Source organism: Erpetoichthys calabaricus, chromosome 1 (genome assembly GCF_900747795.2).
Source record: "Erpetoichthys calabaricus chromosome 1, fErpCal1.3, whole genome shotgun sequence".
NCBI classification, from domain to species: Eukaryota; Metazoa; Chordata; class Cladistia; order Polypteriformes; family Polypteridae; genus Erpetoichthys; species Erpetoichthys calabaricus.
In genome coordinates this window covers 104,212,156-104,237,840 of record NC_041394.2, presented here as the reverse complement: position 1 = coordinate 104,237,840, position 25,685 = coordinate 104,212,156, and positions in this window count along the sequence as shown.

The window sequence follows — 25,685 nt, the reverse complement described above, 5'->3', positions numbered from 1 at the left end:
GCTTTTTAGAAATGGTTGGAACAATGCAAACAGTAAGCCATTAGGTAAACCAAATGACAAGCTGTATAGTGCCCTGACATGTATCCAAATAGCCTCAGAAAGGTTAAGGACTGCAGACAGAAAAGCACAGCTTTGATGTGTTGACAGGAATGTAAATGGATACTCCTGATGGCACACTTTAACAAATCTTGTACTTTTCGCAGGAGGCATCCTTGATTGTGCAGAGGAAGGGCAGTTAGCACATTATAAAGGACGTTGTACTGAAGTGGCCAGATGCCCCACATTGTGCAAGTATTTGAGTAAATGGTTATGCTGTATATTTACCTGAAGGCTGTTACACCACGCTGAATTCCTAGTGTCTGGGTCTTGAAAAATAGTGACTTTCTTATGTCACATTTTAGAAGATACATGTGACATCTGAAGACAGTTCATTGACTAGAGCAAAGATATGTCAAAAACAGTTCATTTGAATGGTGCTCTGTAGTAACTGCTTGAAACAAGTGTGAAATCCAGCATTGCCACGTGTGTATTGTGCATGGTAACACTAGTCAGGGAAGCACTAGACCACTTCCGGTCATCAAGTGGTGTCAACAGGACATTACTGCAAACAACAATGGACACAGCCTTTCAAAAGTACACAAAATGGCTGGGACAAAAATCTGAAATGATACAGCAAATGATGGCTGGTACAGTGCCCTTAAAAAGTATTCACCCCTCGGGTATTTTACCATTTTATTTTTATACAATATTGAATCACAGTCACTTTAATTAGTTTTTTTGACATTGACCATTAGAAAAAGATTCTTTAATGTCAAAGTGAGAACAAAGTGGTCTAAATTAATTACAAACATAAAACACACAATAACTGATTCACCTTCTTCGAATCAGTATTTAGCAGATGCACATTTAGCAGTCACCAGCTTCGAGTCTGATTGCACAGTTCTCTATCAGCTTTGCACATCTGCAGACAACCATTTTTTACAAATTTTTCTTTGGAAAGCTGCTCAAGCTCTATCAGGTGGCAGGGGATCACGAGTGAACAGCCTTTTGTCAAGTTCAGTCACAAATTCTCAAGTGGATTGAAGTCTGGACTCTGACTTGGCCATTTCAAGACATTAACATTGTTTGTAAATCATTCCTGTGTAGCTTTGGCTTAATGCTTCGGCTCATTGTCTTACTGAAAAACAAATCTCCTCCCAAGGCACATGTTTCTTGCCAACTGCATCAGATTTTACTCCAGGATTTCTGTGTGCTTTGCTGCATTCATTTTACCCTCTACTCTCACAAGCACCACAGGGCCTGCTGCAGAGAAGCATCCCCACAGCCTGATTCTGTCACCATCATGTCTGCCTTTGATAATGTACAGTGTTTGGCTTCAGCACTGATTCAATGTTATAAAATGATAAAATGTGAAAACTTCCAATGGGGTGAAAACTCAGTATACAAAATACAAGAAACATTAGACATAGAATAGCTGCAAGGTAAACATTATCATGGAATGCAGCGCAATTAATCTAGCTTGCTGTAATTTAAATCTAGAGAAAATCTGCACACCTATTCAAAGCTGCTGTAAATGATTTATCAGCTACATACAGAACAGTGAAGACATGCAAAACCTGTGGATCTTAAGACAAGAATTCATTGGCAAAGCTACAGTTTTCAGATACACCAGAGAGGAATATATGCAGGAATTACAGATATGGACAAATTTGTTGATACCCCTCCACTAAAACAGAAGAACCCATAATTTTCTCTGAAACAGCTTGAAACTGACAAAAGTAATTGGCAGCCATCATTGTTTATTCCATACTAAGGGGTTCCCCCTGCTCGCTTTGCTCGTCAAAACCCTTGGCCTGCGCTACTCGCCAGCCACTTCTCATCTCTGCTGCTTGCGTTGTGAAGAGGTGGGCTGAATGCACCCCAAGGAGACGCGTTCGCTCCTCCAAAACCCCCTCTTAAACGGTAATATAATGGGAAACAAATACAGTTTTTTTACATCCTCTTTCCTCGATCAGCTGTTGGCTTGCTGCTGCTGCCATGCCATGTGATCTGCATCTCGCACAGCACTTTGAACATTTAAAAGCCTGTACAGCAGTTGTCCTACTCTTTGTCTTTTATTTCCAGCCTCAGGCGTGGTTAAATCTCTAGGCGCAAACTCTCATCTCACAGGACGTGAGTTCTTGATATTTTTTAATTTATAATTTAAAAACAGAATAAGAATCCGAAAATCTAACAATATCACATTAAAGTTTCATAAATTCTGAAAAGAATGATACCAAACATATATATGTAGGTTTTAAAATAAGCGTGACAAAAAATGTGACATAAAAACGTCACATAAAATCATAGATTTAACAAAAATCAGACTTTGCTTTAGAGTTTTGATTCAAAAGAACATTTCAAATCATAACACAAATGCAATGGAATGGACAAAAATGATGGGACCCTTAACCTAGTATTTTGATGCACAAATTTTAGAGGCAATCACTGCAAATGAGCAATTCCTGGAGCGCTCAATGAGATTTCTGTCCCAGTTAACAGAGCTTTCTGACACTGTACTGGGCAATATGTTTCACTCCAGAATATCTTGAAGGTCTTGAGGTGTCATTGTTCCCTGCACAGACTTAGGACACCACATGCCAAACACAAAAAAGCAGCTCCAAACAATAACCAAGCATCCTCGATGTTTCACGAGTATGGTGTTTATTTCTTTGAAAGCTTTATTTTTTTTGATTGTGGACTTTGAGCTGATTTGACTTGCTGGAGGACATTCTCCCAGAGGCATTGTGGCTTGTCAATATGCATTTTAACAAATTCTTTTTTATACTTTTTTATGTTTTTCTTTCAACTGCAGTGTCCTCCTGGCTCTTCTTTTATTGAACCCACTATCACTAAAAAAGTGACAGATGGTACGATCAGACACTGATGGACCTTGACCCTGGCGTTCATCTTGCATCTCTTTGAAAGTTGTCCTTGGCTTTTTGTCTGCCATTCTTATTATCCTTCTGCCCATCCTGGGTTCAATTTTTCTCTTGTGGTTGTCCAGGGAGGTTGGCTACAGTCGCATGAATCTTGAACTTCTTAATATTTGTAGCTGTTGTCACATAAATGTCAAGCTGCTTAAAGATGGCCATAGAGCCTTTGCCTTTAACATTCTTGTCTATAATTTTCGTTATGATCTTCTCAGCCACACTCTCCTTTGCTTTCTCTGTTCCATGTTCAGAGTGGGACACACGATGATAAAAAAAAAACCCAGAATGACTACTTTTCTCCATTTAAACAGTGTAAATGACTAATGTCCGATTGGAGACATGTGTGATAGTAATTAAAGAAAATAACTAGTTTGAAAAATCCCTCAAATCCAACTGTGATCATAAGGGTACCAACAAATGTGTCCTGGCCTTTGTGTAATATCTTTGTAGAATAAGCAATACTTTATCTCTTTACTCACTTGTTTTGCTTTACTTGATGACATGTCAAAGGCATGCGAGCATACATGGAACAATTACTTTTCATTTAATCACTTTTCAGGAGGCATACAGCACACGTTCAATGAGCTGTCAGGGTACCAACAACATCTGTCCACATCTGTAAAGGTATGTTTCATAAGAACATTCTTTAATAAAGGTCAATCAATGGCCACTTTATCACATCTGAAGCAATGCAAGCTGATAATAATATATTAAAATGAGGCTGTGTAATTACTTCAAACAATCACAACGGTGTTGAAACAGGTGTTTTTATTTTTATGAAATAAATTAAAATTACTAAGCCAGTAAGAAAAAGTAATGTCATGATCCAACACATCCAGATGTGTAATTTATCTGCACAGTCTGTAATATGTTACATTATCTAATATAAAAACATTCTCAATCCAATTCAGGGCTCCTGGAAGCCACAATCTGTGCCAGGAACATAAATTAAACACAGTAAACAACCCAGGACAGGGGGCCACTCATGCATACAGGGTTGGTTTAGACTGAACACTTAACATCACACCTGTACCTTTGGGATGTGAGACGAAACTAGAGAATGCAGAGAAAAATCCCCACAGATGTGGGGAGAATGTACAAACTCCAATTGCCAGGCACAGGATTGGAATCCAGGGATTTGATCCATGAGGTAGAAATAATATCATGGCTGGATTAAGGTGGGTGCTATTGATGCTGCAGCATTAGGCCCATTCCTGAAATAGGCCCAGATGAAAACAGACGAGAATTTTCCCGAAGCTGAACAGTTTTCCTTTGCTATATTAACTTTGCTAAGGCTCGAAAAACAGCAATATAAGTAAGCAGCACTAGCACAGTAGTTAGGGTGACAATATGCCTAGGTTAAGTTGATCTGGTTTAGCCTTTTCTGCATTAAGTGCACTTTTCAGACAATTGCTATTGAATGTTGATGTTATATAGTTTGATGTTAATCTCGAGTTGTATGATACTACGTCATTATTATTATAATAATAATAATAATTCATTACATTTATAGATAGATAGATAGATAGATAGATAGATAGATAGATAGATAGATAGATAGATAGATAGATAGATAGATAGATAGATAGATAGATAGATAGATAGATAGATACTTTATTAATCCCAATGGGATATATAGCGCTTTTATTCATGTTCAATAAAGACTGGCTGGTTGCGTCGCAAGCAATTAAGGCTCTTTGGTCGGTCTGAGTGCACATGCACCAATGCCAAGAAAAAATAGGCCTTTTTTGCGCTGCAGCATCAGGCCCAATTTCGTCTTAATCCGGCCCTGAATAACATTGTTCTGTACCACCATGCCAGCCAATTTATTATAAAAAAAAATCCATAAAACCATCCATCCATCCATCCATTTTCCAACCCGCTGAATCCAAACACAGGGTCACGGGGGTCTACTGGAGCCAATCCCAGCCAACACAGGGCACAAGGCAGGAACCAATCCCGGGCAGGGTGCCAACCCAACGCAGGACACACACAAACACACCCACACACCAAGCACACACTAGGGCCAATTTAGAATCGCCAATCCACCTAATCCGCATGTCCATTACTTAAGAAAATTGTTAATATGTATATTTTGAGCTCATACTGTTCTTTTTTCAGATGCAGCATTTTGCTCTGCGTAAAGTAATTCAAGGATAGGATATCATCCCATTTCCCTCTCTTTCCCTGATGTAACTATTTCTGACTTTTTATTTAAAAAGTGTTTTTTTATATTTTGATTCTGTAATTACATTATTATAGTTAAACATTAGTAAAATTCCTGTCACTGCCCATAATGTGTGTTTCTAGTTGGAAGTGTCGTTACATACCATAAGAGAAAGCCCCATAGCTAAAATTACCCATTTTTATCAAACATGAGCCGCATTTGTTTAGTGGAGTGTAAGCTCAGGGTATTCATTTTAGACTGACACCAAGGATGAGTCAACCCAATGAAAGAAACCAGATATAGACATATTCTATCATAAGTGGCTCAGTGAACTGAGTTTTGGTGTACCATTTATTTTAGATATTTCCATGTTTTTTTTTTTTCGCTCCGGGGTAGAGAAAGACATATCAAAGCAGCAGATGTAATAACATTGATGAATTACAGTGTGCACACTAATTCAAAAGACGTGGACTTGCAGCAAAAAACCCCAACTGAACAAATATAAAGTTTTACTCAGCACTTCATAGTGTAATTTCCGTGCCATTGTTTAGAGTATAGACAATACTATAAAATACATATTGGGAACAAAACAGAAGGATTTTGTTTATTTAAACAAATACAGCTGTTGGACAAAGAACTAAGAGAAAACAGTTCCAGTTTGAAGTTTAATGTTTTTCATATTTTCAAATACATATTTAGAACAACCATATTTACACAAGGCTCTGGAAATCCCGAAGTCAACATTGCTCTTACCCCCTCCCAGTTAGGTGGGGACCACTGCGCTAGTGGAATCCCACTGAATCCTTTTAAGTATGTCAGGGTAATCATATGTTCAAATTAGCACTGGAGAAACAATTTCCTTTTTTAAACTATCTCTGAGTGTTCTCTGGCTTTGAATGAGGGTTTTCATCCTGAGAAGTTTACGAATGATGTCATCTGAAATCCATTCCTATTTCTTAAATGGCAAATGTTTATAGTTACACTACGAAGACTTATATGTGCCTAAAACAACTTGAAGAAATGTTTTGTCTTCTCTTTTCACAGTCCTACTGTAAATGACTGATGCTGTGGCACAGGGTTCAAAAACTAAAATATAAGATACTTATATAAACATGAAATGTAAAAGATTTAATAATAGGTGATTATTAAAATTATTATTATTAAAATTATCTGCCATTTATATGAAACTGCATTCTTCAAAAACACAACAACAACAACATTTATTTATATAGCAGATTTTCATGCAAAGAATGTAGCTCAAAGTGCTTTACATGATGAAGAAAGAGAAAAAAGACAAAGTAAGAATTAAAATAAGAGAAAACTAATTAACATAGAATAAAAGTAAGGTCCGATGGCCAGGGAGGACAGAAAAAAAAAAAAAAAAAAAACTCCAGACGGCTGGAGAAAAAAAAAATCTGTAGGGGTTTCAGTCCATGAGACCACCCAGCCCCCTCTAGGCATTCTACCTGACATAAATGATCAGTCCTCATTGTATTCAGGGTTTTCATGGAAGGACTTGATGATGACGGTCACATGGACTTCTGGCTTTTAATTCATCGATGTGGGGACATCATGATGCTTTGATTAGGTGGTGATGGCGCAGGTCGCCACCACAGAAAACCGGAAAAAGAATAGAAGAGAAAGTAGGGGTTAGTACGGATTTTGGAGCCACCATGAATAGTAATGATAATTAATTGAATATGCAGAGCATCAGGATTAAATTAAAATGAAGTTATGAGAAAGCCATGTTAAAGTAATGTGTTTTTAGCAGTTTTTTAAAGTGCTCCACAAGGAATAAGTCTAAACACAAAGTCAAAATACTGCACAGTTTCTGAGAAAGGACAATAAAAGATCCCGTGTAATTACAAGCTTGGATCACTTGTTGCTATAAAGCTGTAATATCTGAGTGTTTCACACAAGGACATATTTGTAATGGCTATACTTTCTTTATCTTATCTTATTGGGTTAAATATAAAAAGCAAAATGGTTTTGTAATTTAATTTCACAAAATAATAGTTCATTAAACCTTTTATAGAACATAAAAACAGAATTACAACATTAATTTTACTTGCTTGAGCATCTTGACCTTTTATATTGTTTGTCCATTGTATTTGGACACTTCAAAATACCTGTATGATGTACGCCCTTAGCCACTTGTGGTCCCTGGCCACTTTCTTGTTTTGCCTTCCCACCTCACAACAGTGGCTTTTATGCAAAATATGAGATGTGCAAAATAGAGTGATGTGATGGGAAGTGTGGTGCAATCAGAAGTTCATGGGGGACCCCTTCTCCCCAAAAAGTGTTCACAACTTCATGGGGTAGGTTACTTCTACAAATGGTCCTGTGCACCTGGGAGGTGTGGTATAGCGGGTCCATGGCTTAGCAGAAAAGGACAGTTTTTAAATAAATAATTGTCACACTCGCAGCTTAAAGAGGGGGCATGGTAGTGATCGGTTCTCGGATGCAATGTGGTGCGGGCGTTTCCTCACTTAAGTGCACAGGTGAGGAATCGTCCGCATCCATAATTGATGCCAGGAACTGCTAATTGCCACACCTGTGTCACTTCCCCATTATAAATAGGAGAAGCGCGAGTATGGAGGGTGAAAAAAATTGAGAAAAGAACAGAGGTTAATGGAGAAGAAGGCAGTAGGAAGAGAAGGAGCAGGTGTAAGCGAGCAAGCGAGAACAAGCTTGCTGTGAGAAGGAGAGGCAGCTAGGAAGTAAGCCCTAGCGGGGTGTTTGGCCGGCACCCGGGGCAGTCGGTAGTTGTTGCTCCTGCTGAGCGTTAGTGAGGAGCAGGAGTGACCAGAAGGAGGTTGGCTTGCCGCATATGGCCGCAGTAGGCAGCAGGAGGCTTGGGAGGTGGATGCCCCAGCGTGAGTGCCCTGGTCACTGGGGAACCCAAGTCTTGCATCATCACAGCAGGTTGTTATAAAGAGTGATGTGTTGTGAAGTGTGGTGCAACCTGAAGTTCACTGTGGAAGATTGCCACTTCGCAGGGGAGATTACTGCTTCAATTTGGTGCCTCATACAACACACCACGGGGATGGCTATGAAGAGTGATGCAGTGCCAAGTGTGGCACTCCACCTTCACCAATACCACTCCCAAGTTCAAACTACTAACAGATTTGTAAGATGGTGCCAGTGCGTCTTGTCAACCAATCAGCACAATTCATTGCCTGAGCCCCACCCATGATAGTTTCTATTTGAATGAAAAGTATATACCCTGGGGTAGAAGCTTAAAAAAGCACCAGGAACTACAAATGGCTGGAGTTTTTGCAGTGGAAGTGCTTCAAACCTTCCCAGAGTTTCCAAAAAGTTCCTGGTTCCTGTAAAACATTTCTGGTATGGAAAAGTGATTATGGATTGGACCTGTACTAGTGAATGCAGATACTGAAATGAGTGTGCCCTACATGATGTATATAATGATTTTCCTTTGTCATTCTGGGGTGTTGAGTGTTGCTTGATGAGGGAAAACATGAATTTAAATAATTTTGGCATTACACTGCAACATAACAAAATATGAAATCAATGAAGGGGGATGCATGTCTTTTTGTTGGTATTGTGCTGTTGTCAACTGTATGAGGAGACTTGCAAGCATGAATTTCATTGCACTCCAGTATATACACATGGTAATAAACTGGAACTGTTTGGAGCCCCATAGCCATGCATTGTGTTGGATAATTTTTTTCAGAGAATGGAAAACAGGTCTTCTGATTTTCCTACATTGTGCATAATGAGGATAATGAGGCTGGGATAGACTTGACCTCTTCAATAGGTTCAGAAAACAACAAAAAGCAATGGCTAAAAGACAAACACTATTGATTCGACCTTGTAAAGCTATCTCATGCAGCATGAGAAGATCAGCTCTGCAGCAGCTACATAGTTGCAGCACTGATGCCTGCTTTTTCTAGAAGCTAATTTTACACAGAAGATCAGTTTGGCTCTACTCATTTCATTTGCTACTGCTAATCTATTAAAAAATACCGAAGTAGGGGTCATATTTTTCTTCGGAATGTCCAAAGTTAGTTTTTTGCAAAGATCTTACCAAAATGTTGGTGTTTCCATAACAGCAGCAGGCTTCATATTCTCAAGGAAACATTGCACATTGCAGAATTGATATATACTGTAACATTCTTTGTAAGATTATGATTTATTATATGATAGCGTAGGTGGTGGAAATGCATCAGAAAGCTCTGGCACTCAGTTCTGAGAATGTAAATGACCTCCTTAAAACCTGCACTTATTACACACTCCTTCATTTGGGTTCCTTTGCTTTTGGCATTGTATGGTCTCTTCAGAATTTTTATTCCATTCGTTTTTGCTGTTCTCTGAAATATTGTGTATGGGTAAAACAACTTCAATTGCAGTAATAACAGAAAAGGCCAGTTAAATCCTGCAGCATATTGCAGTGAAATATGAGACTAAAAGGATAAAAACATTCTTAAAATACCATTTTTTAGTTTCTACACATACTGTACATTAGCTCAAGCACTTATTCCGTTTTTTACTGTTTTTGCCATGTTAGACCAATTTATCACATTATTGCATTTATGAGTGTGATGATAATAAGCTCGCAGTAATGAACTGCTATGAAGTGTTTAATCTAGCCTTCTGTATCATTGACATTTTTGACATGTTTTCTGTAAAGTAATGTGTCAAATGACTAGCTGGAAACTGTATTCATCTGCAATGCATGAATTAATTTATCTAAAATAAATCATTCATATCCATTAAAAAAATAAGTACTTGCGTGAGAATTATTTTCTAATATATTTAGAATTCAGCTTATATTTGGAGGTTTGTCTCTGCCTTACCTCAGTGGTTTCTGTACATTTCCTCAAATTAACACTGTAGTTCTAAAATAAGCAGTGAAAGAACTAAAATGAAAGAGAAAGTATATTCATGTCTTCAAATATTTAAGTAGTCATGTACATCGTTTTATCATCCAGGCTAGTTCACTTTTATAACTACCTTCTGGGATATGACAGTAGTGACCATCTGTTGGTATGGAAAGTCAATCTATTCCAGCCTCAGCACAAACTCTTCAAAGAGATTTTGTTCGTTATGAAGTATAACTTTCAAAATCATAAATGACCCCAAGTCATACTCCTTTTTAAATCAATTTTTGCAGTTTTGCTTTTTAAACATCCTAAAATAACATGCCATACCCAAGTACTGTATAATATTGTAACATGATTGGGGCAATCCTGAATGTATCATAAAAATGAATCACATCTTTAGGTTTAAACACAAGGAGAGGAAAAAAATGGAATAAAGCAATACATCTACCACCCTTCTGGGCCTGACTAGTAGATTTACTGCCCTGTTGTTTCAGTGGTGTGCCTAACCCACTTCCTCACAATGTTTAAAACCAAAGATCACTCCTTTAAATATTTCTCATACCCCACGGTACCCCTTCTGCCCACTCTATCTCCCACCAGCCATACCTCATCCTCTCAGGCCAGAAGGGCTTTATAATCCCCTGCCTTCCAACACTTCCGGGATTGCTTCCATTCCTCCTTGACTTAGTTCCAAGTCAGGAGCTCCTCTCCATTTGGACCAAGGACGTACACTGGAGCTCCACTTAGTGGATTGTGTTGTCCCTGCAATTCCAGAGTTAATATTAGCCTTAAAGAGCCAGAATAGCAAGACAATGTCTTTGTTGCATCCTCTTCTGGGGACAACATTTGTACACTATTTAGTAAGTATTATATATGTTAAGTTATTGCTAAGGAGGATGCAGACAAGTACTAAGAAGGACTGTTTTTTAAAATGTAAAGCAGTTTTTTTTTCTTTTTCTTAACCAACTCTCTCCAGCTTTAAAATACATCAGTAAATCATAGGAAAAACTTTATCCGGACAAACATTGATTGATCTGTAATAAATTAAGGAGGACACTTGTGTAAACGCCCTGGCTTTTCTGCATGATTGTACCACAAGTTGACAAAAACCTCAGCTGAATATCCTGTTGCAGTTCCTCTTAACAGCTGTTATAAACATTTACTGAAGTCTGCTTCAATAAAACCAGAGCAAAATTCATAATAAGACAGAATTATGTCTCACTTGGAAGTGTGCTACAACGTTAGATGCCATCTTTAAATAGTGTAAACTGGAAGCTCCTGCATTCAGTTAAATTTTAAATAATTGCAAGATTGTCTAATTTTCAAATTCTTTCCTGTAAACTTTAATAAGCTTTAAAAGACACCTGCTCTGGTGGTTTGCATTACTTAGTAGAGAACAGTGAAATGAGTAGTTAAGTTACAGAAATTTAAAGAAATAAAGAAAAATATTGTATTAGCTTCTGTTTTAGGCTACAAAGACCCCTTTACTCACTGTTTATGTGTCTGTAGTAATTTTGTCAAGTTATTTTTTATCCAGCGTATGTGATAAATTGGCAGTGACATTCACAATCTATACAGTTGAACAGAACTAAAACCAGCTGTCAAACAAGAAATGGAATCATTCTTTATCGTACATTTAACACTTGTTATTTCCAGCCACATGTGTCTGAGGTTATAAGTGCATTAGTATGTTTAAGCACTTCTTTCTGTTTCTCTTACACTTGACCAGCATTTCTACCAAAACAGGACATCATAATGGAGGAGCTGTTAATGCTGTTGTCTCACAGCTCCAGAAGCCTCATGTATAAACGGTGTATGCACATTTCTGCTTTTGTCCGTACGCCATGTTTTAGTGTGAATTCTATGCACAATATTATACATGAGGCCCCAGGATTCTTGATTGATGACTTACTGCATCACTGTTTGTGTGGCGTATACTCGTACCCCTTTGTCTTTGTGGCTTTTCTTTTGGTTTTTTGGTTTGCTCTCATATGTTTCACAAATTGGCCAGCCTAAATTGAACTTGTGAGAACAATTTATGTATGTGTATGTGTGTGCATGTGCATGTGTGTGTGTTTGTGTGCATAAATGTACCCTGCAGAGGACTGGCATTTTTTTAGCATTACTTTCTGCCTTGCAACTAAGGAATAGACGCGTTCTTCCCAATATATGTGTAATTGAAAAAGCAGGTTCAAAAAAATACGAGGTAGGATGTTGCAACACTTAATTAGAAAGCAGTGAATGCAAATGTTCCCCAGAAACCCCTACAAATATAACGGAAGAGAACTAAAGTAAAACTGAATTTTAAAAAATAGTATGGCTGAGAAAAATCAATGTACTCTCTTTTTGTGTCTGTGTTTTACCCTACGTTGTTAAGTGTATTCATGGATTTTTGCATTCAGGATTGTCCTGCACCCCTAAGCCTCGCAAATTGCAAGAGCCAACAATATTTCAGCATGCAACATGAGTGCCCACTATACCCAGACAGACAATCCTGCTCAGCACTCAGTGTCTGTGGAGGGAGAGAATTGCTAGGCTGTATGACATTGCCACTTCAGCATGGTGTAAAAGGCCTCAGTACAGTATATCTTAAAATTAAAGGCTTCAACATAATGTAGCAGGCTTAGTTCAGCAGAAAAGCCTGTATGAGATGTTTTTAACCTTACATTCAAAACTCACCTTCCTTTTACAAAATTGCACAAATATCATACCACTTTGGACAGACCATCCTGACCTGAACATGATTAATAAGACTATCCAGACTTGATTGGGACTGATAAGGATAGGCCTTGGACCAAACACAAAGAGCAACCTCACATTCCCTGTCTGTTCCAGATGTTCCCAGGAAGGAAAACATACAATGAAGTGTTACTATAGATGAAAAAGGCTACTAAAAAAAATAAAATCTGCATTGTGCCATCCCCACACATGCATTGTGAACTTATACTACTTTTCAGAGAAGGGGAATCTATTATTCTTTTGAGGCAGGCAGGGACCAAGATTCTCTCAGTAAAGCGTTAAAATTTGCCAGTCATGAATAAAAAATAAATGCTAATTGGATGAGATTTTAGTTTGTATTCTGTAAGTATATGTTAGCACTGTTCAAAACTTTTACTTGAAAAACAACAGACAAAGTGGTACTATGATGATGGTAAAAAATAATAAGTCAAAAACAAAATAATATAACAAAATCCAAAGTTAAAATTAAGTATAGTATACCTTGAAATATTAAGATTATACTAAGTTTCTCATTAGGAACTAAGCAGATCATTTTCATGGCCACACAGATGTGCACACATTTCTGATGAATGACACTGACATACAGATTCGATGTGGAAGCACTAAAAATGTCCCAGTTTACACAATTAAAACAGTTCTGCAGTTTTTCCTCCACATCTTCAGACCAGCACTGAATCACGTTTGCCATGGGGTCCCCAGACTGCAGTCTGTGATTGTAAAATTGAAGGAAGATTTAGTGGTGATTTACCTGTCTAAGGAGATAGCAAGGTAGTAGGGTGGTAAGATATCAGATGTAACAGTGTGTTAAATGTATTAATGAAGCAGGTGTAATGCTGATGAAATTTAAGAAAAAAATCCCCATTGTGACTCACAGTGAAGCAAAAAATAAATAATCTATCAGGTTATGAACATCCATATTTTACAATGATGGTATAATAACTCACTAAGAAGAATGCTTCTGTTAGCTTTCATGTATTAAGATTACAGTGGTAGCACATCATATAACTACAGGCACATGTTTGGGAATTAGAGAGATGAAACATGCTTTAAAAGAGCAAGTAGATACATACTCTGTGGCAGATGAAGTCAAAATAATGGGAGAAATGCAAGTGAGACTGATAGTAGTGAAATTCTCCAACAAACCTTTTGACCAAAAAACACAGATTCCTATACTTAAGTGATAGCATTCAAAAACTTGAGCTAGTTGTGAGCATAGTAATTGAGAACTTAATCCAAACCAATGTGCACCAGAGCTGCTGCACCACCATCTGCCATAACCATGCCCAAATGACCAGCATCAGGGATTGTTGCCTTATTTTAATAACTATTAAAATTTACCAGTAATTTAACAAAACAGACTGCCAAAAATGAAACTTTAAGGAATAATCTGAGGCTAGGGATCTGCACTGGCAATCGGAAGGTTGCCGGTTCGAATCCTGTAAATGCCAATAGGGACTCTGCTCTGTTATGCCCTTGAGCAAAGCCCTTAACCTGCATTTGCTGAGCACTTTGAGTAGTGAAAAAAGTGCTATATAAATGCAAAGAATTATTATTAGAATTAATCTGAAACTATAAGGATAATCCTGAGTGGATTATAAGAGAAACAGGATGTAGACAGCAATCAGAAAGCACTGGACAAATCCACTTTAGCTTTAAATACTAGAGATCAGGTAACCAGTTTTTAGGATTACTTTAACATCTGTGCACCGTGTGTTGTTTAACATAAAACACATGTAACTCCTTCTGCTTTTATGTGACAGTTCAGCCCTGTCCATACGGTAGATAGGAAAACCATCTAACTGAATTTCAGAGGTCGATGTCTCTGGGGACAGCCATGTATCTAAGAAACATTAAATGAAACAATTCTTCATGTATCCCTGTAAAGTTGGGTCTTCCTCTAATATGATTTAGTTCAGTGTTTACAAACCTGTGGGCTGCGGCTGATCCTGGATGAACCCCCCCCATCCCCACTCCACAGCTCTGACGATTAAGCTTATTCACAGTGGTATCATTGTGGGTGGATTGCAGATGATACTGGATACCCTATCCAACCCCCTCTTTGAAGATCATGCTCGATTCACCAATGAGGAAAAGCATTGATGATTTCCTTTTATTAATTCAACACTCTGACACTCTGGTGGGAACCACCCCTCCCAATTGCTCTAAATTTGCAGTAAAGTAAAGGGTGGGTAGCAAACACACTGTCATGTGAAAAGCTATGTTGCGACACCCTGATTTAATTTGACTGAGAAAAGGAAATCATTTTCTGTGGTGCTTTATTCTCAGATGGATGCCTGCTTTTAATCCCAGTTTCCAAACTTTGTTATATTAGAGATGGGAATCAATTAAAAAAACGAATTAATCAAATAAATATAAGTAATTAATCAAGAACAGAAAGCAATAAGAAAACAAGACAAATATATTAATTCTCAAAAAAAAAAAAACAATCAAAATGACTGTTGACTTTAAATGCACTACTGAAAACTGATTTAACTTAAATAATACATTAAAACTTGTGTTAAAACTCTGCAAATAATATCCTCAATTTTTTATCACCATCAACAACTTGATAATTATACTCTACACAAGTGTTTTTCAACTGGTGCACTGTGGAAATAACAGTGTAGTGCCCCTGGGTCCAGACCTGAGAGAGACATGCCCCACAGGTGGTTTAGACCTGTCCAAGGAGGACAGGACTACCTGGAGAAGCCAACATAAAAGCAGCTCTGTGATCATCGTTTTGCAGACACAGCACAGAGAGCACTTTAGCAGCCAGGAGATGTGCCGGGGTCCATCTGTCTGGGTGTGTGTTCACCAGTTGCTCCCACAGAGCCAATGGTCAGTGGGCATACCCTGGGTCAGTGGAGTGAGGTAGAGATGGGACCACCTTATGAGTGGGCAATGGGACCAAGCAGCTGGAAAATGCATCTAAAGTGCTCACTAAGTGCTGTGTCTGCAAATGTCAATCTCCGAGCTGCTTTTTTTGCTGCCCCTGTCCCTTTTCTTTGAACAATATAGCATGTGTATAGAATTATTGCTTTTTGGTTGGTAGAATCATGGTGTGCTTTAGGATTTTTTGGGTTACAAAAAGGGTATCACCACAGAAAAAAGGATAAAAAACACTGCTGTACCTTTGGTCCTGGCACACTGAAAAAGATCTCCATAACTGCTATCTCACTTAAAAACTGACACTGTTAATTACTTGGATGGTTATGTCGCATTCTTTGCATAAATTAGCGAAGATACTGCAAACTTGAATAATTGGTAGGGATACTCATTACCCTTCTACTTCGTAGAATTTTGTTTTTATATTAGGACAGTGAGCACTGTAACCTACCTGGCAGACCAGCAAGTTAAATACAGAGGTACAAGAGCAGGGGGTATTGAATTAAAATTTAAAGACGTCGGACCAACAAAATTTTCTTCTATCAAACGTCTGAACCTCATGTTTGTGCTATGATTCAGATCCTTATATATGTAGTCATTGAATATCTATAAAAAAAATTGAACAAGGTATAATTACTACAGCATTTCAACAATATTTATTTTCAGTTGTCATTAAGAACTTTAAACATGTGGACCTTGTATTTGTATGGAATACAAAGAACTATGTTTAACATAACATATAAAACAAATAAACAACTCTAATAAAAAATAAAAGCAGGCCTATCACATTCATATTTTAAGTAAAAGAAAACAGAACTGTAAAAGTACATCCTTTTTTTATTGTTTTTTGTATCAGTATGCTGCTGCTGGAGTATGTGAATTTCCCCTTAATAAAGTATCTATCTATCTATCTATCTATCTATCTATCTATCTATCTATCTATCTATCTATCTATCTATCTATCTATCTATCTATCTATCTATCTATCTATCTATCTATCTATCTATCTATCTATCTTAACAATGGTCCCATCAGAAGATGTTTTTTAATGTTGCCCCAAAATCCATACTTCTTTAATTGAACATTCATTTTCATGCTGCTGGGCTATAAATAAATGTGAGTGGACTCTGGTGGATCTGTCATAGTGTGCTCTCAGTTTGGTTATTTTACATGGCCTCACTTTGGATTACCGTGGATATGTTTATGAAAACGATCTGTATTTTCTCTCAAAGTGTTGCTTCACAGTGCCACTTTTTACTAAAGCCACAGTTTCGGAACACATGAGACAAACTGGTTATGAACTACACAAAGGAAGAATGAACATATATTGGTTTGTCCATTCATCTTTGAAAGTTCAGTTTTTTGTATCTACTTTCCTCTTTTTTTGGAACAAGCCATGCTCCCTGTTTAGTTTAGTTTCTGTTATTTCCTTCTGTAGCATCCGCACATTTTACCCATGCACTGTAACAATCATGTTGATTTGCTTTCTGTTGAGTGACATGAATAGATGTGCACACCTCAAGAAGGAAAAAAAATGCTGTATGAATGTTATCAGTCCTTCTCATTCACTTATCAGAAATTCATCATGGTCTGGATAGTGCTATATGAGGATAGGACAAGAATAATTTCAACTTGCTTTCTACTGTCATGTTTGATTGACACTACCTACATCTGGCTTGTTACAGTGGTAGCCTGTGGCAAAATGAAGGCATTGCATGCAAAAGCAAATATAAACAATGGCTTTGCTTGTGTATGCATCTGCAATCAAACCATTATTGGTTTGCCATTCATTTGGGTTGTAATATTCAATAATCTTGGTAACACTGGCTAGATTTCTTTTTTCTAAATGAAAAAGAATATGTAAATTCAATCAAATACTTACTGAAGGTTACCTACTTTCAATAGTGCTGTTTGTGGTGGTAATATTGGGTGTCTTTTCCATTATAAACAAAGACAAAATTCATCAATCACAATTTTGGAAAAGAATTTCAGAGTTACAATAACAGGAGCATTTGCAGTGCATCAATTTAGGAAAAGTCAAGTAAAGATGGGAGCATAACATATCCATCCATCCATCCATTTTCCAACCCGCTGAATCCGAACACAGGGTCACGGGGGTCTGCTGGAGCCAATCCCAGCCAACACAGGGCACAAGGCAGGAAACAATCCTGGGCAGGGTGCCAACCCACCGCAGGACACACACAAACACACCCACACACCAAGCACACACTAGGGCCAATTTAGAATCGCCAATCCACCTAACCTGCATGTCTTTGGACTGTGGGAGGAAACCGGAGCGCCCGGAGGAAACCCACGCAGACACGGGGAGAACATGCAAACTCCACGCAGGGAGGACCCGGGAAGCGAACCCAGGTCCCCAGATCTCCCAACTGCGAGGCAGCAGCGCTACCCACTGCGCCACCGTGCCGCCCAGCATAACATATACACTGATGAAATAATTTGTGATTTAAAAACTCAGTACCAAAAGGCATCGACTGTTGCCCTTCTAGTGTTAGTAATAGAAAACAGGGTCTCCTCATGATGTTTCATACCTTAACCCTAAATTTCTTTATGGTGTCAAGTTTGACAACATGGAAATTAATTGATGTTAAAGTAAGCCTAGATTATATTGGCTAAGGTACACTCAACTACAGGGAGATTAACTTGAAAGAGGCCCCAAATATTCTTTCCCTTTGAGCATACCCCAAAATGAAAAAGTCTGGTCGTGTCAGATCTGGCGACTGTGGTGGCCAAAGCCCTTTTGAAATTACCCTGCTGCCAAAGAAGGACTCAATTTCTGCCAAGCTCCTTACTGATGTGTAACACATTGCTCCATTTTGCTGGAAGTAACTTTCCATTAACTCACAATCATCCAGTTGATTCTGACATTGCTTAAATGAATTGGTGATCCAATAGATTCGCACCATATAGACGCGCTGCTCAGTACTGTACACCACCATCCTGAAGAGAGGTCGAGTGACTGAGTGAAGGGGTACAGGCGGTATGCACCCAGAGGTTGCAAACAGAGGTTAAACGTCAAGACAGGTGTCCGGTGCCTCCCTCATCGCTCCGATGCAGGGGCATCCCAGCTTGTGCAAATCTCCATATACTGAGGAGCACATTGCATGTTGTTTCGTTTAGATTGCTTCGTGCTAGCAAAGTTTATTACAGAATATTCGGGGCCTCTTCCAAGTGAATCTCCCTGTACATTATTAAAATTATAAAAATAAATTTCAAATCCATTTGCAGAAGTAACTCAGTAATCCTGTTGTGTGTTTTTTCAAACCTGCAGGCATCACTTTACAATGTTTTTCCTTCAGTGAGGAGTATTTATTAGAACTGAATGTGTGTTTAACTCAGACAGTGATTATCTTATATAAAACTAAATAACATAACTCACATGTAAACAAAGAGGATACTGTTGTTTTCTCTGTTCCTACATTTTTATTCAAATTAAATCATTCATTCATTTACACATTTTCCAACCCACTTATTTCAATAAAGATTTCGAGGCGGCTGCACCCTTGATTTATTCCCTTTTTGATGAAAGTTAAAGTTAAACACTTGTGACCAATTGCTGTACTGTTTTACTTACTTTAAAATATATTTCATGGTGTGCTAATTAAAGACTTAGATATAGAAAGAGTAATGTTTTCTATGTCTTAGATCAAATCTAGATGCTTTGATCTTATTTTTTGCAAATGACATAATTCACTTTTTTACTTTTGATTTGTTATATGATATATGGTTATGGTTGCTGTAGAGAAGAATACTGCCAGTTTTACATAAAAAAAATTGCTGCTCTATGTAAACTTCTGCTTGCTGTCAAAGATGGAAAGATCAGAAAAAGTCAACACTTTTTTTAATTGAAATGCCCATTGCATGGCTGTCCTATTATTCACTATGAAATGTCTTACACCAAATATAGAATACATGTAAAGGTGATTAATGTACAAAGTAAGCCACAATCATTTTTTCAACATAAGGGCTTATGTAAAGGACAAAATATTGAAATGCAAAGCTTGTCCAGAAGCAGTGGCCTCAAACAAAATATAATTAGGAACAAAATTATGGTTGGAGGCAAAGGGGCATGAGACACAGGAGGGGTGGGGTGTAGCATATGCAGTCAAGGTGCAGTGCATCAATTTAGGAAAAGTCAAGTAAAGACGGGAGCATAGCATACACACACTGTGATTTAAAAACGTCAGAGCACGCCCTGGAATTTACAATAACATTGAACTAGATACGTCCAAATACTTTTCCACAAATCATTTTCATGGAATAAAGTTTGATGGTCTAGTTGTTGGTGGCGAGTGCATCAAAGACACAGTGGAGAGAAGGGTAGCCTTCAGGCAGCAAGGGCGTCCCTTATGTGTGAAAAGTTTAGGATGCTAATGTAGTAAGCATACATTAAAACTCAGAGTAGAGGAGTTCTGTTACATAGGCGACATGCTGGGTGCAGACAGAGCTGTGGGCATGGTAGTAGTATTGAGTGTGTTATTGTGTCAGACGTGAGATCCCACATTTTTCCACATGTTAGATGTAATGTTGGACCACAATACAGCCAAAAATTCATCTGCTTTTTTAATTCTAGCTGAATTCCCTGAATTGCCTGTTGGAAGAAAGGCATTAACCGTGCATTTGAGAAAATGTAATGAGTCTCATTGTCTAAAACTAAGAGAGGCCTCTGCCCAGAACCGAAAAGCTAAACCATAACCAAAGTCGCAACAAGGATCGCCAAGAGCTGTTAAACAGAAGATATGTTGACACCTAAAGAGATTCCCTAAAAACCAAAAATAAAGTTGTTTCCAATGTAATGTGGTGCAATTTAAGGTATTCTTCACGGCTGATTTCATTATTTAAGAACAAAAAGTATTATAAATAGAACTAAATGTTCATCACAGTCCGTAATGACATAACCCTATAAGCAGTAGGCACTGCTTATAAAAGTTAATAACATTTCATTTTTACTATAATTTACTGTTATGAATAAAATGACAACTAATAGATTGAGTTTATAGATAAAGAATATTCCTACTTTTGGTTTGTAATTTTAAGCAAACAATACTGAAATAAATAATTAATGTTTAATATTCTGTTAAACATGATCCCTACCTAGACAACTAATGCAAACTATTTCTGGTGTTTATAATATGCCTTATTTCCAAAACAGGGCAGAGAATGCAGCACAAGTTCTTCCAGATAAAAATAATGGAATCTAGAGGAAAACGATAACATTTAAAAAGCAGCCAAGATCAGTCATCATTGAATTCATTAGAAGTATAAAACAAAAACAAAGTTCTCATCACGTCTTGTTGCTGTTTTCACTTCATATAACTGAATGCTGGGTGAACTAAAAATCACATCTTCAAGAACTCTGTGATGGCCAGTGAGATTTTCTATGCTGTGGTGTGCTGGGCTGGTAACATCACTTCAAGAGAGGCCCACTGAATCAATTAGCTAATTAAAAAGACAGGCTCAGTTATGGGATGCACTATGAACCAACTGGAGGTAGTAGCAAAGGAGAGAATTTAAACAAAACTGAGTGCCATTATGAACAATTCTGCACATCTATCTATCTATCTATCTATCTATCTATCTATCTATCTATCTATCTATCTATCTATCTATCTATCTATCTATCTATCTATCTATCTATCTATCTATCTATCTAAAGAAAGTGATCACCTTCTTCTGATGCCCAAGCTAAAGTCACAGAGAAGGGTCAGAAAACAGAATGAGGGGCTCTAGATGCCCCAAAGAGTGTTTTCTTTTCCTCAAGGAAATATGGGAAGTCAGTATAACTGGGCCACACCCATGAGGGTGGAGACAACATCAGGCTTAAGACCACCCCTTCCGGCAACATGATCTAAAAGAAGTCTCCCATAATGACTGAAGACAGTTCACAAGTCTGCAGTTGAGAAAAGATCTCCTTTGGAGTGTGCACTATGTGCATCGAATGGCACCAAACCCAGAGAGGACAGGAAAGGACAGATTGTCTAAAAGAGATAATTTAAAGAGCTGAACCAGAGCACCACTGTTATTTGAGAAGCCTTGTAGGCCATACGTTTGGCAGTACTAAATAAAACATTTTATTTTTTAACCAATATGGCATGGCTATGGAGTCATTTCTCTTCCCTGTAGTCAGAGCACGCCCTGGAGTTTACAATAACAGTGAACTAGATACGTCCAAATACTTTTCCACAAATCATTTTTATATTCATCCTTTCAAATACATCAATTACTAATTTATAATGATGCAACAACTGGAACTTTACTTTTATTTTCTGCTTTATTTAATTAGGTATAGCCATTGTCTGAGTGAAGCAGGCAAGTGTTGCTAGAGCTAATGCCAGAAAACTAGAATCACACACTTAGTCACTCAGAGTGCCAATAAAATTTACTAACAAACAGCATAAAGACGAACATTTTTAATAAAAAACATGAACAATATTCATTCTGCCAGCTAATCATATTTTTACAAGAAAAAAACACCTCTACCAACATGAATTATTGGATTTTTATGGGCAACCTTTCTTTTTGATATTACGTATTAGCTGACTTGTTTTTGCAAGTCTCCTTGGATAAACACATGTGCTACATAAAGAATAATATAATTAAAAGTTTACCATCAGCTTATAGCACACACAGTAGAATGTAATTTGTAATTTTCCTAAGATAATTAAAATAGACAGAGAATCTAAATTAGTTAAGCTACAATGTCAGCTGGCACGCACATAATGCCTAACACGTGTTAGTGTTAATATTAAGCAGGTTGCTTTTAATGATTGATATACTATATTCATATGTAGTTACTGATTATTATACTGTACATTATTGTGATATTTTTATTGCAATAATACCGCACAGTATCCCATACCGTGAGCCAATTAATATTTCTGATCACAACTTTGAAATCCAACACATGGTTGCAGTCATTACATACCCAAAAATAAAGGAATATGATCATTTTCATTTTGTTCAAAAGCAACAGAAGCTCCTTAAAATGACCTTTGCAAATTTTAACATTAAGCCTTTGGTTATTGATTTCAGTGTATAAACATAAATACTAAAATGTGAAGAGGTGTAATTTTAATGCTGAGTGTGCTGATTTACACTTAACAGGTAAAGTTACCATTTTATTTAAAACATTATTGTCTGAATTCATACAGAAAAATATCAAAATTTGAATTGCATTAATATTAAGTTAAGCAATAAAATAAAAATACACAGCATAAAGGACTCTTTTGACATCCACGCTTCATCTGCTGGTAACTATGAAAATTATGTTGTCATACGCATCTGCATGGCCTACAACTTCAGGGTTTGTCAACTTGCAATTCCACTTTGAGTCAGGAGTTAGCGCTGTTTTCTAACACCTCTCCTCTCCTTCCCTTTGCAGATCCGGAAAATCGAGGGCCGATGACATACAAATAAAGTACTCTTTATTTATAGTTCACAACAAATATACCTGAGAGTATGTATGCAACAGATTACAATAAACAACTTCATCCAGCATAATAAAATGCAGCAGGATCACACTAACAACCCAAAGGCAGGTTGTAGTGATCAAACACATGTAAGGTAGCACTGGTAGCTCATCCTGTTCATTTGATTTTTTGATTATTTGTTTTGAGGTCATTTGTAATTTTATTTCCTCTATTGAGTAAGTTCCAACAGTCATGTGAAATGTAAGTACACCCCATAAATTTGTTTTTTCTTTTTTAACATATGTGGGCATATTTGCTGCTGCTGTAGAAAACATCTTGCATTGTTCCTGTTCGAATGAAGGCAGATGCTTCTTCACCAAATGACTAAAAACCAGTGGGACTTACATCTCACATCATAAAGACTTTAAGAGGCTGGTCCTGGACTATAAGAGCCCTCTTTTTGTAGAATACCTGTACCCACCACAGTTTATCTATTGGATGAAGATTGGAGTGGAAGATGCAATTATCTGTCTGCTCCACAAGGCTTATTTTAACTTGGACAAAGCTGGCAGCACTGTGAGGATTATGCTTTTTTTATTTCTCCAGGCCTTTAATACGATCCAGCCATCCCTGTAATGGGTAATATCAGAGATATGCAAGTAGATGAGCCTATGGTGGCCTGGACTATATGTCAGGCAGACCGCAGTATGTGAGACTTAAGGACTGTGTTTCTGATAACAATGTGAGTAACACTGGAGCACCACAAGGCACAGTCCTGTTTCCTTTTCTCTTCACTCTGTACACCTCAGACTATGAATATAACACCAGGGGCCTCATGTATAACGCTGTTCATAGAATTCACACTAAAACATGGCTTACGGACAAAAGTGGAAATGTGTGTACGCACAAAAAATCCATATGCATGAATCTGTGCGTACACCAATTTCCATGTTCTTCCGCTACATAAATCCCAGTCTGCGTGAAAAGTAACGCACATGCATGCAACTGCTGCCACTCCCCAACTCCTCCCAGAATTACACCTCTTTGAATATGCAAATTAGTATAAATAGCCCTTAAGCTCAGCATTCTGTGAAAAGACAATAGCAAAAGCACGGGGGAAAATAGAAGAATTTCAGCGAATACCAAGTGGAGGCAATGAAAAATGTAGTATTTGTTGGTTTAAACAGTGGTATAAACAACAAAAGGAAGTTGATTGAGTGACATAGAGTGTCAGAGAAACTCGAAAGTTCAAGTTCACAAAGTCACCGTGAAAAGGCAAGTTGTAGTCCACCGTCTGAGTGTCATATGAAAGCTTATTAGAGTACAGAGAAAAGAAAAAAAAATAGGCACACAGTGGGAAAAAAGCACAGAACTTTAATCTCGAAATTTCCACTTTAATCATGTAGTTTATTTTGTCATTAAAGTCGAACTTAAAATCTTTAATTTACTAGTTTCTCAAATACCAGTGTAACTAAAGTAGCACGTTAAATGCTTTGTATTGTATTTGTTCTTCTATGTGCTCTATGTGTGTGAATCACTACGTGATTCTTAAATGGGCTTTCTCTTCCTCTGACAGAACACAGAATCCATTACATTCATGATATTACAGCTCTCTTAATAATTAAAAAACTGAGATGTATGCTTGTTATCATGTTCGTGATGAGAGGAATTAAAGCATGTAACTTGCAGAAATTTTCTGATGATTCTGCATGTATGGGGTGTATCAATATAGGGGATGAGACAGAGTGTAAGTGTCATATAAGAACTATTTGTTTAGGTTTTGGTGTATTTTTCACTTTGTGAGTTTATTGGAGCTTATGTTTATTTATTATTACTTTAATTTGTGTAGTTCTGTTGATGACATCATTATATTGCATCACTGTTCATATTTATATATGCTTTTCAGTTGCTGTTCTGGCATTGTGCTTACATCAACTGTTGACACATCTGACGTCATGTTATTTAAGGGTTAAGGTTTGGTTTCTTGTCAAAACTTGCAAAAGAAAGACTGTGAAAATATGGAATAGTTTTGTTTAGAAATTACAGGTTTACTGTCCAGCTTGTATGTTTTTTTTTAATTCTGAAAGTTCACCCATTTGATCAACCACTTGTTTTAAGGTGTGTGTTGTGGTGTGAAATTTTGTATATAAGTCGCTAAATATTTTGCATGTCTTTATTTGTAACTTAGAGAAAGCAATGTAATATTAGTATTAAATTATTGATAATAATAGCAATGGTTTGATGATTTAGAACCCCTTCCCCCCTTTTTAGGACAGTCTTTGTAATTTTACGACAGGGTTGGGGGAAGTGCCTCAAACAAGCCTGGCAAATGTTTCTCTGCAGGACTCTCTCAATCAACCCCCACAGGAAAGCCAATCTACTGAACTGGCAAGCATCAGCTGCGCAAATGGTTTTGAGGGCAGGTGGTATTCTGTGCCCCATTGGTCTGAAGTATGGCTTTTTGGAATTGGCTTGAATCAAAAGCCATTAAGTACCATGACGCCCTATTGACTGTAGGGTTTGAACAGAGAATCTATAAATTTCCTTGCTTTACCCCTTCCTCTCTCTCTTATCAACTGATGAAAGAGCATCTCACACATCATGAACTGAAAAAAGGCCACATGAGAAACACAATTCGGCAGCCATA